The 16,038-nt window shown below is 43.4% G+C and overlaps 1 protein-coding gene across 2 annotated transcripts in view; it reads left to right on the forward strand.

Annotated features, from left to right (window-relative positions):
- The window catches only part of LOC138514123 (protein NEDD1-like), a 1,022,049-nt gene that overhangs the window by 673,561 nt on the left and 332,450 nt on the right, over positions 1-16,038 (forward strand). The gene's annotated exons all lie outside the window — the stretch shown is intronic.

Raw genomic sequence — 16,038 nt, forward strand, 5'->3', positions numbered from 1 at the left:
GCTGAAATGTATCTAGATGAATTGTTTTAAACGCTCGTAAGGAAAATGTGTAAAAAGACCAACATTTTGGCTAATGCACAAAAAAAATGTTTCATGAATTGACTAAGGGATTGCATTTTCTCACTTATGTGCCAAATACATAGATTTACCATTGGTTGGATTCGTCAATACCACATTGAGCGTTAACCATGAAATTCATATGGCAGTGGAGGCAACACCTGTCCTAAACCCACACATCCTCCTTACCTATGTACATGGACGGCATTGCTGAATTCTACATCAATTGGTGAAGATCTCTATTCTTTCCTCTATGGGGAAAGATTTCAAAATAGAGACATTTAGTAGCAAGGCTGGTCTGCGCCCGACTTTTCTCACAGAAATAGCAATGTGTTTTACATTCTCTTCAAACATGTACTCAAGTGGCAAATGTTTGTGCACAAATGTGTATGAAATTGGGATGACTATTTTTACTCTTTTGCAAGGAATCGTCCATGAAACGTGTCATTCTGCATGCTTATTTATCACACATGCAGAGTATCAAATCTGAGGCCATACTGTTTCCATTTTATGAGGTTGCTGGGAATTATACAGGCAGAGACCAGGTGACTGGAGTTTCCAAATTGAGAAGTGTGAAACTTTGTTTTTGTCCTTACCTTGACTTTTTCGTTGGGTTTGCTTTTTCTTCTTCTCTCCTCTCCTTGTCCAGTCTGCTGTATTTCTTTTTCTTTATGCAAAACTTTTTTTTTTTTTTTAAAGGTAGGCAACATGGTATGTCACGGAATTAGTAGTAAAAGAAAACAAAACTTTGCTTACTTAAATGCCAAACAATTAACGCTGAAAGAAATTAGCACAAAGAGAATTTCCATCTCACCTAACCCCACACCTTAACAAAATGTGGCATCCAGCATCATCCTGGGCATGACCTAAATCTGTACTCTAGTAAGATATTTCATATCAGATGGAAGAACACCTGCTTTTCATTAATGATGGGTACCATGTAATCCTAGAAATATAAAACCCCTCTCTATTCCCCATCTTTAGTACCTCTTCCATTCATGGAGGTCATTCATTCTTGTGATCCCCACCATGATCTCTCACCTGGAAGCCAAGTTTGAGGCAATTGCCTACAAGAGGGACAGGCATGTTTAATCGTTTTTGTGCATTTTCACAATTCCTATGAACGGACCCCAGACCGCAAAGAACGTGGAGGAATCCCTGTGAACTCAATGTGTCATGTTTTCATTGACAAATGGTTGGCCCACGTTTAACATACCATCCTGACATACCAGGAACCCTGCAATCAATATCTCCACCAAAAACTCTTTGGAAAAAATGACTTGTATCCCCTAAGAGGGAAAATGCCTCACAGGCATGCTCAGCAGACACACACTTGAATCTTAAAGGAGAGCATAATCAAAGATCGAGGAAAGCGCCTGTAATCCCATATTCCAAAATATCCCCATCTTCGGGACCACCCCCATATGTGGAGAAAAATTACCACATACTACATCCTCTCAAACATAACCCAGATTCTCCCTGTACATATATTTTTCAGTGTGTCTAGAACCTTATACTAGCTCTACAGCATATTATAGTATTGTTTAATTGGCTGAGCAGAGATTGTGAAGAAACTGGCTCTTACACATAGTTTTTTCTAAAGTTCTATCCACTTTTAAACCCAGCTCATCGTGTCTGGCCGTTACATGGTTCTAGCCTGAGTCCCTCCGTGGTGTATTTAGGGTAGAATATCATTTCGAAAAAAGGCCCTTGGTACCAAGTTAGCTGAAAATAGTGAACTCAAAGACTGCAAAGGGCCTTGGTGCAGCTCTTTGGCTTCCCTTTGAGTAGCCAATGCCTCTGTTGACAGTATCTGTACCTCTCCATTTCATATAGACAAAAAGCTTCTTTACATTGTGGGAATTATTTAATTTTCATACCCTCAACCATCTGAGTCTCAAACTCGCAACCTCTCTTTAGCCATTTCTCAAATTCCCATCTCCTTGTGGGCCTGAAGAGAACTGAGAGTTCCCATGAATATGAAAGATTTGCCCCGAAAAGGAGGTAAACTGCTTCCCACTAAGTAGTTTATCCCAGCTAGTGATTGCAGTTGTGTTAGCTGGAAGCTTATATTCCGCCAGTAGCCCATCTCTTTTAGTAATCCACACTACATTCCTGAGCTCTGGTCTCGTCGCCCTATATCCAATATTTTTTATTGTTTTGGTGATTGGCTGGTTCATCCAATCACCCAACATGCACTGTTCGAGATGCGTGAAAATACTTTTCTAAATCTGGGCATGATATGCTGCTTCGGGAGAACCGTTTTCGCAGCCCTCTGGCACATATCTTTCCTGATAAATCTCAGGATATCTTTCTGTATGGCTTGTAAAGATGTCTCTGGTACTTCAGTTGACGGGGAATTTAAGGTGTATAAAAGATTGGAAAGGTCATTCATTTTGACAGATAATCCTCCTGAACTGAGCAGCTGCAAGTATTCTCCAGGAGCATTGGTCATCAGTGATTAGGGAGATCAAAGGTGAAAAATGTCTTTTATAATCTGGTGGCCTTGTACGTGAACCCCAAATACTTTAATGTAGTAGCAGAGATCCTAAATGGGGGCACCCTCTTCACTTGGTCCAATTAGTGAGGGGTCGCGTTAGGATAAGGTGATCTGAATCATCAAAGTTTATTCAACAACCAGCGGCCATCTTGAATACATTCAACTGTTACATGAGAGTGAGGATTGATGATTCTGAACTAGAGCGGGATGGAGAAAGTAGGCAGAAAAAAGTGTTGCTTTGTATGTTTGCCCTGAGTGAACTATTCCCTCTATGTCCTTATCTCCGATAGCTTGCACCAGACACTCATTTGCCAGGTGAAATGTAAAGGGGACAGTGGAACAGCCGTGTTGCATACCCCTAGCCAAAGGAAATCTGCCAGAACGTAGGCCGTTGGCGCTCATGCAAGATGCAGGATTTTTCTAGAGACCGCAGCGCTTTAAGAAATCCCTCTCCGACACCTGTCCTCCCCAAAACTGTTCTACTTGAAAGCTCCACTCGAACCTTTCTAAAGCCTTCTTGATGTCAAGCGAACTCAGAAGTAGTGGAATTCTACGGTTGTGTTATATCTATTAGATCAACTATTTCCTGAACATTGTCTATCTGCCTCCCTACAATGAACTTGCTTTGATCTTCCCCCAACCAATTTAGGAAGTAAATTTGTTAACCCATTTGCTAGGAGTTCTGCATATAACGTGTGCCTATAAAAGAAGCACCAAAGGGGGGTGCTTTCTTCGTTTTGGCAATATAGTGATAATGGCCTCTATTGAGGATGTGACGGCTTCCTGCATCATTATATGATTGAACAATGAGACTAGTGGGGAAAAGAGGTTTTTTGAATGTCTTGTAAAATTGGGGGATATACCCATTGAGAACTGGGGCATGATTTGTTTTTAGCAATTTAATTGGTATAACTAATACTTCTTGTGATGAGGGAGCCTCAAGTATTTACTTATCTTTGTTGGTTAACTTGGGAAGGGTAAACCTATCCATGTATGCCTTAACCACATCCTGATCACCATCTTCTTTAGCACAGAAAGCTGCACGGAATCGATCAAGTAGCTTCACTGTATCCGCTTCCCTTGGTTTGACTTGCCGGAGTCATCTGCCAGCTGCACTATACAGATGCTTTTACCCTGACCTTTAGTTGGTATGCAAGTAATCTTTTGGGCTTATAGCCTTACTCGTAATATTTCTGATTCGTCTGATGTAATAGAATGTTTTCGTGCATTTAAGGGTGCCAAGTTGTTTGCTAGCAATTTAAGAATTCCTAAATCCCTTAATTATACCCTTCTCTTTATGTTGCTTTTCTCTTTATGTTGATTTCTTTTTATTTATCGCCCTGCTTTCTCGATCATGTGGCCCCTCAGATAATTCCTTTAGCACGTCCCATCTCACAAGTTTTTTAAATTTAGATTTGTTTATTGTATTTTACCAGTTTTTACAACACCTCAAACCTCTCGCTGCCTCCCTACCCCACTGGATCCCCCCCAAACAACCCTTTACATGGTACATATTCCAGAGAATACATATGAATCACGAACTGTCAAGCACATGCAGACTCTGAGGACAGTATTGGAGGTTATAGTCAGATTGCAAAAACTCAAGCACCTCCGACCACCTCAGACCATTCAAATGAACATAAACTTTTCACCTTGCATCCTATGGGTAGTCCATTCCAATGACAAAACAAAAGAGTTGATGGCTGGAAGGTTTAGAATAAATCTTGACCTCTGGCATTGCTCTGGGCAACCCTCCAGACCATCGTTCTTCGCTTGCCAAGCCATTACAAAAGGGGAAAAACTATATGCAAATCAGGCTTGGTCCAACCCCCAATGGGGTAGTCCAGCCCGAACTGCTAGGTCACATCCCTTTTGCACGAGACCACAAGCATCCCCAGACATGTTTCAGCCTTGTTGGGCGTCATCAGTGAGGAGTAGCTTGGGTCTCTAGGCCCAGCAGGCAAGGGACCCACGTCTGGGCATACCCTTCCCACTCGGGGTGACAATAGCAAAACAAAAGAGTTGATGGCTGGAAGGTTGCTAGTTTTTGCTAGTCCATTCCAATGATACAAAGTTCCAAAGTCTAGCAATCCACTCAGTGATCGATGGCGGATCTGTAGACTACCATTTTTGATCTATCCACAGTTAAGCAGACAATTGGAGCATCACATACAATATACATTTTTGCTTTTATTTACTACACATAATGGGCTTGAGGATTAACAGTACTTTCGACTTCAAGGAACCAGAGAAACCAGAGATCAATGATCCAAATATCTGCTACATTGATACATCTATATCTGACCAGTATCCCACTAAGACAGGACAGTGCCAACATACATATCCCCAAACCCCAGTCGCCCCACATTGTCCCAGCATTGATCCGACAAAGTAGATTTCATTTTATGGAGACGAGCTGGGGAATAGTGCTATTTTGTTAATAATTTGTACGAAAATTCTCTGTATTTGTAAAGAGCAGGTGAGTCTAGGAATATCCTTCCACAATCCCTCCCATTCCCTGTCCATAATTTGTTCTCCCAATGTGATTTGCCATCTTGTCTTTTATAATGTGGGGAAAAACTGGGAGATGACTCATTCATGATTTTGTAGAGATTTGATATTAGCGCCTTATTACGATCATTAGTAGACACACATTTTTCAAAAAGAGTGAACTCCCCAATTGCATCGTCTGCTAATGGTGGGGCCAAGATCCAATGTCTGACCTGAAAATATCTAAATTGCTCTAAGTCCGCAAGACCAAAATACATTTTACACTGGGAGAATGACTTAAGTTCCCTATCGATAAACATATTGAGTATTTTCCTACACCCCGCTTGCTTCCATGTGGAAAAGGCCGGAGGATCACAACCTGGACTAAAAGTGGGGTTAAAAAAAAATGGGAGTGAATGGGGAGGGAAATGTGGTAAGGCGATTATTTTTTTATTTTTTGGCCCCAAGGTTCCCTACCTCTTCTACTAAGCTCATAATTGTACTTCTATGCAGGTTAGCTCGGTGATCTTTTTTAGTAAGCCACAGTGTTTCCCCTATTTGAGGCCCCCCCGGTGCCCGTTTCATATGCATCCAACATTTCTCTCCATCCCCATCCCACCAATCCCTAATAATACGAAGTTGTGCAGCCTGGTAAACTTTCTGCACATCCATTAAGCCAAACCCTCCTTTGTCGTGGCGGAAGTCAATACTTCATATGCCACTCTTGGAGGTTTATTATTCCAAATGTAAGTAGAGATTTTTTTGCGCAAAGAGTTGAACCATGTGGGAGGGATTCCAAGTGGGACTGCCTGAAAAAAATACAGAATCTTAGGAAGCAGTCATTTTTACGACATTCATCCGGCCGAGCCAGGAAATCGATAAGGGACCCCATTGTCCAAACTGTGTCGCAATCGATCTCAGCAGAGATGGAAAATTGGCCTTAATACAGGCCCGCGAGGTCAGGGGTTATCACCACCCCCAATAGGTTAATCTGCCCTTGCGCCCAACCAAACTGAGTTTGAGTGCAAAGAGAAGAGACAGCGGCCTGGGTCAAAGATGCATTTAAAATTTCTGATTTGAGTACATTTTTAAACCTGCAACCATACCGTGCATCCCCAATTCACACTGTATTACGGGTAGTGATGTTGCTGGTTCCGAGACAGCCAACAGCATATAATCGGCGTAGGCCATGATTTTGTGGTCGAGCCTGCCAAATTGTATCCCTGGTATGTCAGGCTTTTGTCTAACCCTTGCTAAAAACAGCTCAAGGGCAATAGCATACAGTAAAGGAACATGGGACAGCCCTGTTTACTTACTCTCTGAAGGGAGATAGGGGATAATTGTCCGTTAATGAGTTTTCTCGCCACCAGAGATTATAATTTAGTTTTAAATCTTGCCATCTCACAAGTTTGTTCTTATAACTAGTGCCATTCGTGCTGAAGAATTTTTTTTTTATCATGCAGCCTTCAAGTTCCAAAGCAACCACAGGATAATGCAGTAACCATGGAGCCAATTTCCACAACCTAGGCCTGTCCTCTGCTTCCTTTACCTCTACACTGCAGGGCATCGGAGCAAGCTCTGAGAGAAAGATCAGACCCATTTATGCACTTCCCAGTTAATACTGCATTTCACCCTCACCATAATATAGTGTTTGCTTATATGTCCTATGCATGTGAGAATGAGAGGTGTAATCTCTAATTGTTGTACACCCTTTCCTCAAGACATCCCTCAGTCCCATATTTGTATTTATTTGTATTTTATTTAATTTATAAAGCGCCTTACGCCAAAGTGCTGAACATCAGAACAACATGATACATAAAACAATAACAGTGGAAGCAACATACGATAATGAATCAGTCTGACAAAACGGTGAGAAGAGCAATTAAACTGGAGGGAGGAGGGGAAGCATAGCAGTAGAACTGAGAGGGGGAGGGAAGGGGGAGGTAAGGTAAGTGGAAAAGGATGGAAGTGGGGAGGAGGGAGAGAGGAAGGAGATGATCAAGGGGGAGAGAGGAAGGAAGGAGGGGGGCCGGAGGGGGAAGGGGTTTCATGGCAGATAATGGAGGAGAGATTTAAGGGATGTGCGGAATGAGGAGAAGGAACGAATAGAGCGGATAGAGAGAAGTAAGGAGTTCCAGTGCAGGGGGGCAAGGAGCTGGAAGGAACGGAAGTGGGAGGGGGCACAGGGGGATGGAGGGACGGTGAGAAGGAAGTGGTCAGCAGAACGAAGGGAGCGGGAGAGTGTAGAAAGAGAGGAGAGAAGGGAGGTGAGGGGGAGCAAGACCATGGAGAGATTTAAAGACTAGGCAGAGGAAGTGACATTTAAGTTGGGAGTGAAAGGGAAGCCAGCCAAGGGAGGAAAGGGAAGCAGAGATGGAGTCACGGGAGGAGAGGAGACAGAGGGTACAGACGGCAGACTGGTAGATAGATTTGGGGGGGGGCAAGATGGGAATTAGGTAGTCCAAAGAATAAGGAGGAGCAGAAGAAGAGGCGAGAGAAGATAAGGGAGGAGATTAGAAGTTTAGTAGCATGGAAGGTGAATGAGGGGCGGACTTTGCGAATGTTAAAGAGATGGAAGCGACAGGATCGCGAGGTGAGAGATGTGGTGGGGAAAAAGAGAGAGAGGAGTCAGTGAATTCCTAAGTTGCGAGCGTGGGCAGAGATGGGGAGATTAGAAGGAAGAAAGTGAATGAAAGGGGGAGGAGAGGGGGGGAATAGAGTTGGAGGAGAAGACTAAGACTTCAGTCTTGTCAGTGTTGAGAGAGAGAAAGCGGGAGGACATCCAGTTATTTTATAGCAGAAAGACAGGAAGAGAGTTTTAGGTGGAGGTCGGGAGAGAAGGAAGAGAAGGAAAGGAAGAGCGGAGTATCATCGGCATAGAAATGGTGGGAAATGCCGAACAAGGAGATAACAGGGGCAAGAAGGGAGGTGTAGAGTGAGAAAAGGAAAGGGCCAAGCACCGAGCCTTGGGGTACACCGCAATCCAGCAGCTGGGTTGGAGAGGACCGGCCTCCCCAGGAGACAGTGAAAGAGCAGGAGGAGAGGTAGGAAGATAGCCAGTTAAGAACAGAGCCTTTGAATCCAAAGGAAGAAAGAGTGTTAAGAAGAAGGGAGTGATCAACAGTGTCGAAGGCAGCAGAGAGGTCAAGAAGAATAAGGACAGAGGATTGCTTAGAGTGTCGAGCGGAGAGGAGGGAGTTAAGGATGTAGGTTAGGTCAGTTTCAGGAGAGGGTTTGAGGAGTGTTTCATATCTCCAAGAGCTTCTAATATGTCCTTGGTGGCCTGGTTGCACCCTTCTCTTTTAATACGATTTATCCATAACCTCTTTCATCACCAAATTAAAGCCAGGATAATTTGGCCCTGTGCCTCTCCCAAAATCAAATCTCTGATATGCGTTCTGCCCTCCATTGAGGGCATGCACTGTGGCGATGGCCACTAGGCTTCCATTGACCCTACCATTCAAGATCAAGTAGCGCCCATCTTTACTTTAGATTTAGTTCTCCACATAGATCAGGAACTGCCTGGCCCACAACAGATCAACCCCCTTTGTGTTGTCCTTGCATGATGAAAAAACCTGCAAAGGGAAGTACCGGTATGCTAGGCGTTTAGTGTCGGATTTCTTTAAGGCCAAACTCAGCACTTCAGCAGGCAGAGCCTCTTATGCTGGGAGTGCAGGTCCCTAATATTAAATTATAGGGCCTTAAATACATTTAATGGGGAGCTGCAAATCCTGCCTAACCTTGAAGTTAAACATACTGTTGAGGAGCATTGTCAAGAATGGCTAATTTCCCTTACCTACGGAGTCCTTCAGCAGCTTTGCTGGATTTCTAGGATTTATTTCTTTCACCTGGTAAGAGTGTGAGCCCTTTTTTCCCACCATTAGATGTGTTTTGCTGTGTGTGTTTAACATTTTTGTGTTCATAGACTGTGGAGCCTCACCTACTCCACAGGCATCATCTTTTTACTATGTTACACAGCACCTTCAGTGCAGTGACACAGGGTTGTCTTTTAGACTTCCCAACTCAGACTCCATTTTCTGGGACTGACTACTGTCTCCCAGAACATGTAAAGTTGCCATTGACTTTATTAGTCTTATTAAATCCACAGACCCAGTACAAACCATCTTACATAGAGCACTGGAAAGGGTTAATACTTATCCCTTTTTGTCTGTTTCTCTTGGAGCATTGTTTCGCTCCCTTTTCATCAAGATTTGGCTGGTGACAGTGGCAACAACCCTATTTTTCCTACCGCGGTTATCTTAAATAACCTTGGTATTGTTTTAGGCTATCTTGGTAGCCTCGAACTTAAACCTGCTGCACCATATATGTTTTTTATACGGTTCCGGCTGGGTTTATTCGCCATTTCTTTTTGAAAATGTCTCGTGTTTTTCTCTGCGCACCAAACCAGGTTTGGTTCTTTTGTTCAGTCTCTTCGCAAGCTTCTACACAGAAGCCCTCCTTAGACGCCTGAAAGTCTGGGTAGGCAGGATGTGAGGGAGGGGTTTTAGGACCCCTGCCATGGGTTCCCTTGGTAACCCAAGTCGCACTCCTGTTTGATTGGCTAGGTGACTGTCCGGCCAGGACAGCCACCCTGCTGTGTGATTGACAGCCAGGCTGAGTGAATGGGGAAAACTGCATAAAAAGCAGGTCTCTGGGATTTGAAAGGCAGAGTCGCCACTGGAAAGAAAGAACCGACAAGGAGCTGACAGAAGAGGACCCCTACAACGACTGAACTGCCCGGTGAAGCCCTGCTGCAGGTCCGAATCTTCAGACTCCAACGACAGAGAGCATCCTCCAGGAATCTTCTTCCCCATAGCTGGTGGGACCAACCAGTTCGCCCAAACTCCAAGCCAGGACTCCCTCCTCTGGTCGAATTCCCTGTACAGAGCTACAGAGGGCCGGATAGCCAGGAAGGTCGGGCCCTGCTTGGGTTTTCAGGAGCGCACCTTTTATTCGTTGCTTTGCTCTGCTGCTGGTTTCTTCCCTGGGTAGTGCAGGACCCTCCAGTCTTCCTACTTCATGTCAGTCTGACAGTCGCTTCAGGAACCGTGAGCTGCAGGAACTACCAGGAACGTCCACCTCAGCTACAGCTTCTTCTCCATTTAAAGGTACTGTGCAAATCCGGTTGTGCGTTTCGTTCAGCCACGGTGAAGGTGTGTGAAACCTTTCGCCAATTCGAGGGCTTGTCCTCCTCTTCTCTTTAAGCTAACTTTTCTGCCGACCAACTTTGTCCGGAACTGTTGGCAAAGACCTAACCGCAAACTACCCTGAACTTTGTGATCTTGAGCAAAATACTTTTGACCTATTGACTTTGGCCCTAAGCCCTTTTGATTTGATTCCATCACTGTAGTTCCTCTTTCTAGATTGCCCTGCTTACTTACCTGTTGGTGCTGCTCAATTTTAGGCTAACTTTCGTTTTTCCCTCCCTTTTCAAATTGCTGGAGTGCCATTTTGCTCACACTTCGTTTTGAGTTTAAACGTGTCCAGAATCTATTGAGAGTGGTGTGGTGTATTGGTAACGTGATTTTTCAAATGCTTTACTTTAGTGAAATGTTATACAACTGATGTGTAAATAAATATATTCTTTTGCTCAGAAACCATGAGTCGGTGTTTGTTTGAATCATAGTAATTGTTGTCCTTTGTGTAACTATTTGATACTGCTCACTTGCTCTTGAGATAAGTGTAGCTGCTCAGCCATCACTACCACTTTTACTGTATAGTACAGGCTCGTACCAAAGGTGAATTTGTACTGTCACTTGTAGTCTTAATTGTGTGTAGTGTTCCCACAGAGTACTGCATATAATTCTGCCTAACACATACCAATAAATCAAAGCAGGTACAACATGATGCCAAAACATGTAAACAAACCTCCCTCCCCATTCTGTCACCCTAGCCCAATATCTCCCATAGAAACAAAGAACTTGCCTCATCTCTGCCCTTGTTGTAGGCAATACAAGCATGAGTGAAAAAGGAACACTTCACTTGTGATCCAGCCGCCACACTGCTCCCATAACATTAACATAGTAATAGTAAGATCATTTAATAGCGTACCTAACCTAACACCAGGTAGTTCATAAATTTAAACCTAATTAATAATCACATTCAGGTTTGCAAGAATGTCAGATTGAGTGTGTTAGGAAGAATTCTCATTCAATGGCTAATTTCCCTTACCTAGTGAGTCCCACAGCAGCTTTGCTGGATTTCTGGAGTTTATTTTTTCACTTAGTAAGAGTGTACCTCTTTTTCCCACTCTTACCTGTGTTTTGCCATGTGTATTTCATCTGTTTTTGTGATTGTGGACTCTGGAGTACACCACTTCAGTAGCCCCCTTCTTTTGTGTGTTACACAGCACCTTCAGTGCAGAGACACAGGGTTGTCTTTTAGACTTCCCACGACTACATTTCTGAGGCTGACTACAGTCCCCCAGAAAAGGGTAAAGTTGCCATTTACTTTACTTAGTCAAATAACCACAGATCCAGTACACCCCATTTTACATGGAGTACTGGAAAGGGTTAATCCTTAGCCCTTTTTATCTGTACGTCCAAAGCATTGTTTCGCTCTTTTAACATTTAGACTTGGCTGGTGGCAGTGGTATCTACCCTAACTTTTCTACCGCGATTATACTATATCAACGTGGTATTGTTTTAGGCTATTATATTAGCCTCGAACATAAACCCGCTTGACCAAGTACTCTTTCTTTTGACTCCGGTTTATTTGCTATTTCTTTTTGTTAAAGTCCTTCTTGTGTTTTACTTTGCACAGCAAACTAGGTTTGCCTTCTTTGTTTACTGTCTTTTGGCGGGCTTCTGTCCTCTAGGCGCCTGGGTGTATAGGTGGGCTGAATGTGAGGGAGGGTGTAGTCACCCCCTGCACAGGGTATCCTAGGCTACCCAAGTTGCACTTTGCCATGTTTTGGAGTTGGAACATTGGTTTATAAGTCAAGTCAAGTGAGATTTTCTATCCGGAACTTTGTGTTGTGGCTTTGAAGGGGATTGCAACCTGGGGAAGGGAGTTATTCCCCCGGAAATAGTCCCTCCAGACCGCTGGCATCATTTTCTGCTCTGCTGAAGTAGAGAGACATTCTTTTTTCCATGATTGGCTGAGGTGGTTGTCCGGGCTGGACAACCCCCCCTGCTGCGTGATCGACAGCCAGGCTGTGTGAATGGGGGATTTTAGCATAAAAGGCAGGACTCTTGGGCTGGAAGTCAGTCGCCACTGGAAATACAAGGAACCAAAGAGAAGCGGAGAAGAAGACGACTGCTGCAACTATCCTGTCCGGTGAAGCCCTGCTGCAGTCCTGAGCTATCTACCCTTCGATGACCAGAGAAGATCCAGTCCGGAGTCGTCTTCCCTTGAGCCTGGTGGGGATAACCAGCTCACCTTCCACATCCAGAGGATCCTCTTCACAGTCGAAATCAATGCACACTGCTGTAGTGGTCCGGATAGTGGGTAATGAAGAGCCTCTCCTGTTTTTTTTTTTTAAGGAGTGCACCTTTTATTCACCATCGCTGCTGCCGGCTTCCTCCCTGTGTGGTGCAGACCCCTCCAGACATCCTCCTTCTTGCCGAAGCTCCAGAAACCATGGGTCTGCAGGAAACTACCAGGAACAACTGCTGTGGCACCATCTTCTTCCTTGAATAAGATACTGTGTTATGTTTCGAGGAGCTAGGGTGAATCCCTTTCCTTCTCCAAGGCTTGCCCTTGTCTTCCCTCCTTCTTTTAACTTTTGCTTCCTCTGTTGACAATATCTAAGTACTCCTGGCAACGTTGAATCTTGAACTGTCCGACTGTGTGATCCTCGACAACAGGAACCCGGTTCCACTTGACACTGGCTCCGGCCTATTGACTCTTCAATTTCTGTCAACGAGTGTTCTCTGATTCTGTCTCCCCTGACAAAAGTAATGCCTATGATTTTTACCCCCAACTCTCTGGTTAACTCGGGTACTAATTGTGTTTTTGCTCCGGTAACATTTCTTGCCGCGGATACGTGTGTCTTTAGTAACACCGAACTGTCATTACTGTCAAAGTTATCGCATATGTATTCCCGGTAACATCTTTTGCCTCACAACACCGGTCCGTTAAAACATAGGATACTACCTTGAGTTATACTGTACCAAGTGAATTGGTTGGTTGTAGTGTATTTTACGTGTGGTTTTGCATTAATAGAAGTGTTGTGTTTATAACAAATGGTTTAAAAATAAATGTACTTATATTTTTTACCTGAAACCTTGAGTCAGTGTTTGCTTGAGTCACAGTAATTGTGGTCCCTTTGTGTAATCTCTGCTACTGCTCATATACTCTTGAGATATGCCTGGCTGCTCCGCTACTCCTACCACTTTAACATAGTACAGGCTTGTACCAAAGGTGAACTTGTATTACCACTTGTAGTCTTAATTGTGTGTAGTGGTCCCTAAGAGCACTGCACAGGATTCTGCCTAACAGAGTGCAAGATCCCTCCCTCATAATTGTGAGCAAAACTGGATAATAGCATCTGTAAACTTTCACCAGCATTGGATCTTTCATAGATACACATGCTTGAATATTCCCCATCGTCGGACTGGGAATCCTCTAATTTAAAAGAATGTCTATAGGAAAAAGCAATGTATATTGCCAATGATGCCTGAAAGGCACTTACGTAATCCCTCCACCTCATTTTGGTCCCTTCTGACCCTAAAATATGAAGAGACAGGGCTTAAACTCCACCCCTGGCAGCCATCTTCTGATTTTTACACCGCACTATAGTGACTAGAGAATCCTTCTCCGCTCTCCAGTGCTTTGTTTTTATTAATGTTTCTTTTTTAAGTCTTTTCAAATAATTATTTCACTAACAAGAGTTGTATCTACTCTACACTTAGTGTTTTGCATTTCAGGAAACTTTTGTTTTCATCTTCAAATCGTTTAGCGAAGATCCTGCACCTGGGCCATCATGGCCATGGTGGACTCGGGCAATCAAGGGCCTTTCAAAGGGAAAAGTTCACTTCTGAGGGACTGCCTCAGGTGCTCCAGAAATATTGTCTTTTACAAGAGACCCTCACCTGGAGTGCATATACTGTCTTTACCATCATGACATCCAAGGATGTCATATTTATGAGACCTTCACACAGAAGACCCTACAGGCCAGGCACAGGAGACCCCTTCATCTGGAGAGTAAGTTAAGTGCCATTCATCTGATGATGAATCTGTCAAAACCGCTCCTGTCACTTCCCACAGGACCTCTGAGAAGCATGCTTCTAAGAGGAGAGCTTCATCAGTGCAAAGGGGGGACAGCACCACCTGTCAAAATGATGAAAAAGGGATAAAAGGAGTTAACGATGCCTCCTCAAACATCCACGACATCCAAAACTCCAATTTACTTCTGCGGCGGCGAGGGAGCAACGTCTACAATCCTGCCTTCTAACTTCACTGGCTGACTTTGCCCCCTCTGGCCCTGCTGGGTAAGGCTTTCTTGAAATGAAAATTATCTTGTATGCAGCGTGAATGCACACTCTGGTGTGTGATTGCAATTCTTTCGTTCCACGGCTACTTTTTTGTATATGCAGGATGCGTTACCATGGCACCATATTTCATCAAAAGGATCGTAATCCTTTTAAATGTGTCTTGGATTTTTGCCTACATTTTTCTGTTACCTGCATCATTTTTTGTTTTACTGACCTCTGCAACTGTATTTGCTCTCCCTTCTGCGTCTCTGCTCCTTTTTCCCAATGTTTTATTCTCTATTCTCTCCTCGTCTCCCTTCCCCCCTCTCCTTCTCTCCTCCTGCCCTCCCTTACATTTTTTTCTATGCACTTACTCTATCAGAATTGTCCCTAGTATGATAGCAACAATTGTCTCCTCCCCCTCCCTTACTTGTCGCCCGCCCCTTCCAGCACTATCTGAAATGTCATCAGTCCTACTACGATAGTCGCCTGTTTTGTTCCTCTCCCTCCTTTATCCTCCCCTCACCTCTTGTAATTCTCTCGCTCTACCACAAATGTTGTCAGGCCTAGTATGGTAGTCACCTGTCTGGGGTATACAGTCTTTTCATTGAAAAATAAGAAAAATAAAAAAAATATTTGGGAATGTTTGTTGTGTTTTAAAGGGCAGAAAACAGGGGTTTGGTGAGGGGGAACAACCTCAATAAAAAAATTAATACATTTGGTAAATTCAATCTACAAATTTTCGATGAAAAATGCCAATCCTACATCCACGATTAGTGGCAGGGAGCCCTCGTCCATGACTACATCATTGATGGCTGGTACACAGTCAACGTGAAATGCATTGTCGACATGAAAAACACTGTCTAATGGCCATTCATCCATGACTAGTCCGTCATTCACGGGGAAAACAATAGTAACACAGATTCCTCCCCTGTCCTCAGAACAGTGATCTAAACGGTATTACCCAAATTGACCTTTTACAATTGACCTTTTGTCCTAATTGACCTAATTAAAGTGGTCTTAATTGACCTTCTGCACAATTGACCTTTATATTATTTTAATTATTTTATATATCTATTGGGTTGGTATTGGATTATAAATAATATAAGGGGATTGGGTGGTGGGTTGCAGGTGTTTCCTCCCGCATATATGTCCTAAATGACCTTTTAAATTAGGTAAATTCTCCCGAGGTCAATTATGAAAAGGTCAATTAGTATACATTGATAAACGCATGCTGTCAGTGCCACAAGTCACAGTTTCCAATGTTAACTTATCCCCCAACTTCCTGACCCAATTCTGCAAGAGGAATATTCTGACCTGGAAAAAGACAGCCAACACTAAACGAACATCAAGATTGATTACCCCACTCTTTATCCGAACGTTGTAGAACAGGACAATGTATGTAAGAAAGAAGCTCCACAAAAGCTACATTCTCAAATAATTCATTGTTTTATTAATACATTAATCTAAAAACAGTAGAAACACACAGTAAAACAATAGACCATTAGTATAAACAAAAGAGGGTTAGTAAGTGACTTAAAGTCATAGATCCAATCGATATGTCAAATTAATCAC

The sequence above is a fragment of the Ambystoma mexicanum genome, chromosome 12 (assembly GCF_040938575.1).
Source record: "Ambystoma mexicanum isolate Mex_15411 chromosome 12, UKY_AmexF1_1, whole genome shotgun sequence".
Lineage (NCBI taxonomy): Eukaryota > Metazoa > Chordata > Amphibia > Caudata > Ambystomatidae > Ambystoma > Ambystoma mexicanum.